The sequence below is a fragment of the Asparagus officinalis genome, chromosome 4 (genome assembly GCF_001876935.1).
Source record: "Asparagus officinalis chromosome 4, Aspof.V1, whole genome shotgun sequence".
NCBI classification, from domain to species: domain Eukaryota; kingdom Viridiplantae; phylum Streptophyta; class Magnoliopsida; order Asparagales; family Asparagaceae; genus Asparagus; species Asparagus officinalis.
This window is the reverse complement of record NC_033797.1, coordinates 132,720,210-132,724,244: the sequence shown is the minus strand read 5'-3', so window position 1 is coordinate 132,724,244 and position 4,035 is coordinate 132,720,210.

Sequence of the window (4,035 nt, the reverse complement as noted above, 5' to 3'; positions counted from 1 at the left end):
GTTAGTGTTGTAAAGTTTTCAGTGAGCTAGAAAACCGAGTGTGAGGTATAGACGTTGATCGGTGAACGTTGAAAACCAACATTGTGAGAGTGTGAATTGTGAAGTTTTTCGGTGAACTAGAAAACAGAGTGTGAGGTGTGAACGTTAATCGGTGAGCGTTGAAAATCGATATTGTGAGGTGTAAACGTTATTCGGGTGAGCGTAAAAAACCCGGTTGTGGTAGTGGATTTCTCCCTGGGAGTGGGGAGCGGAGACGTAGAACGGAAGATCTGAACTCCGTGATCATTTTGTGTGTTTGCATTGTTTATTTGCACACTATCATTCTTGTTTTGTTTATGTTTATTTCAACATTATGTTAATTTGTATATCCTTGCATATATCTCATAGTATATCTCATTGCTAGGATATATCTCTTTCTTTGTTCATATTGCTTGTCCTAGCTTATATATATTGTTGTATTTTATACTTGCTAGAATAACTTGTTATTAGTTTTAATTAGAATAAAATCAGATTAGATTAGCATAAGACCCTAATCATCCCCCCCCCCCCCCCCCCCCGTCGTGAGGTACGTATTTTGGGAGTTGAAAATATAGCATCCTTTTATAGGACAAAAACGAACCAGATACTGAAGAGGATGAATTTTATATTCTTTCTTCAGTCCTTCTTTTGAGGGAGAAGTGAACCCGATACCAAAGAAGCAGAATTTTATATTCTATCCTTGATATGCAGAAGAAACTAAAAGTGGGATCTCCACTTCAAGAATCTGTGAAATGAAACTAAGAATGGGATCTCCATCCTGAGAATCGGGAGGATTCAGTTTACCCCAACTTTTATAGTCTAGGTTATCTGATCCGGGAATAAGTTTTCTTGTTTATCAAGATGAAATTCAAACTCCAACCCTAACTTTTATAGGTTTGGCCGGAGAGACAGACATGAAGTGTTTTCGTTTTATCGAAGAGAAATTTTTGCATTTATCTTATATCGCCAATTGTGCATTGCTCATTACTATATCATCCACTATCTTGTTTAGATTATCTACCCTTGTGTTGTTTATATATCCTTGCACATACATTGTCTATATCTCTTTGTTAGGATATATCTTGTTGTTCATATTGCTTATTCCTAGCTTATATTCTTGTTGTATTTCATACTTGCTAGGATAACTTATTAATTAATTTTAATTGGCATTTAATCGGATTAGATTAGCATAAGTCCCTAATCCCCCCCCCCCCCCCCCCTCTAGGGTCTAACAATTAGTATCAGAGCTTGGGTCCAACTTATCTTTTTGTGCTAATCCAATTTTTGATTTTTGTATCTTGCTTGCATATTTTATAAATTATGGATATGAATGGTACATCTTGTTTAGGCTATGATTCTAGTGTTGCTTCTAAATTCAATGATTTCCCCTATGATCAATGATGCTCTAAATTTAATATATTTGTTAGATCTAGATAATTCGATTTATGGGAAGTTATTGAAGATGCTTATATTATACCCACTTCGAAAAAATCCAAGTGGAGTAAAAATAATAAAAGAATGTTCAATATGAACAAGCTTTTGTTAGAATATTTGCTCAGTGCTTTTCACTCATATTTTTCTAACAAATTTGTTCATTTTAATAGTGCTTACAATTTATGGAAATTTATAGAAGCACATCAAGGCAACTTGGAGGAAATCCAATGTAGTTTGGAGGATTGTTCTTCAAGTGAGTATGGAGCATCATCATACACACGACCACTAGGCGGTAGCCCTAGTGTGGTAAGCGATTCGAAATCCGATAGTGATATATCCGTCAATGAACTCGCTTGTGCATATGATAGATTAATGCATGCCTACACTAAGTTGCATAATAATTTTATAGATTTGAAAAGCAAGCATGTTAATTTAAAATCCGATCATGAGTTGCTAGGTTCCAAATTTGATATCATTACTAAAGAGAATGTTACACTTAAAGAAAATAATGATATATTGAATTTGGAAAATAAAAATTTGAGCTCATCTATTGCTAGCTTAACTCATGCAAATAAAGATGCCATGCTAGAAGTAGAATGCATTAGAAATGAATTTGATAACCATACATGCTCTACTTCTATTATCAATGATGTCGTGCCTAATGTTGAGTTGAATCTTGTCAAAAATCACATATTATCTTTAGATTCAACATTAACTTCATGCATTGATAATCATAAGAAGCTTATGAATATGTGTGCCAAATCTGAGTCTAAATCATCCACTCACTATACACACTAGTATAGCAAAATTTATAAATGCTCTATTTGCGGTCGTAAAGGCCACCTTACTAAATTTTGCTATGATGCACACAAACCTAAGATTGCTAATACTCCATGTACATCTCATAAGGCTTCTTCTTCATCACATGTACACACACATGCACCCATTGTTCATCATAAGCATGATAATGTGTATCATTATGATTTTTATGGTAGAGTTGGTCACTTAGCTAAGTTTTGTTTTGATTTACAAAAAGTTTCTAAATCGCAAAATATTTCAAGTAGACCAACATTGTTTCAAAATGTTTCTCATTTGTAAAATAATCTTAAAAGACCATCTTTATTTACAAATGTTCCTCGTGTACATCCACATGGTCAACATAACCAAATGCATCCTCTTCATTGCACTTATTACAATCGAATGCGTCATTTGCATAATTATTGCTATGACCGGACCCGTGCACTAAATGCGCCCAAATGTGTTTATAACTCTAGGGCTTTGAGCTTTAATGATAGGGATCATGTCCCTAAACCTTTTGGTACCGAGAATACTTGGGTACCAAAACAAATTTGATTTTAAACCAAGAATTTTAGTGTTTTTATTTATATTTTTTTTTTGTTTTGAAAAATTATACTTTAAACTTTTGAACATGAAAACAATTTTTTTTGATCAAATTCTTTTGTTTTCATGATTATTAGTTTCTATTTTGATGAGAGGTTTGTATTTATATAACCCTCCGGGTTTATTGGGTGTTTATTCCCAAATCATGTTTACCGGGTACTAAATTTTCTTATATGGGTTGTTACAAGCTTAAGAGCTTGATAAATTATTGCCTCTCTTGCATTTTGTCAAAAATCTTATTTTGATTTGTTTTTTGAATTCATTATACTTCACTTATATGATGATATTTATGTGTTTGTGCTTATGGATCATCTATGTGTGCCTTATAATGCATTCTATATGTGGTTTGATCAAGTTCTACAAAGAAAGTTCTATTTGTTGATCAAACATTGTTTTTGGATATAAACTTTGATTTATGATTTCTTTTGGTTGATTTGTTTTCATTTGAAAACTTTTTGCTTGATTCTTATGTTCCTCTTCTTTTGATTTCATAAATCTATTTTTTACACTATGTTTTTATAATTGTGATACGAGACACTATTTGTATGTGAGTTATGTTCCTCTTCTATATGTGTTCTCATTGTCTTTTTGTATGTGAGTTATGTTTAGCATGTTTCTTGCTTGCTCACATATGTATGCCTTAGCATTCATTGTATATATTCATTAAGGTATTTTGATAGGGGGAGCAATCCCTATATCTTTCTATGTGGTATACTCACCCATGCATATTGATAGGGGGAGCTTTCGCTCTCTTAATTTTTTTGGTTCCCCTTTTTGATGTTGTCAAAGGGGAAAAAACATTGTGAGTATACATTTCCTTGTTTACATGCATGTGAATTATAATTTATATATTCATTTCCTTTCATGCATATATCCTTTTTGTAAATTATTTATCATCATCAAAAGGGGGAGATTGTTGGCCTTCTTGTTTTGATGATGTTTAACAAATAATTTACTTCTAATATTGTTTGTCTAGTATTTATGTTTTCATATTTATTTTAGGCAAACAACTAGTCGGAGGATGGATGAAATTGCGCATTCATGATCATATCCAGTGAAGGTTGGCGGAATTATAGAGTGAAGCCATACAATTCAAGTTGAAGATCCAAGTTTAAGCTTCATCCATAAGATTACCAAGAAGAGCTTATTGAAGATCAAGATTACTTGGGTAATTTAGTTTTA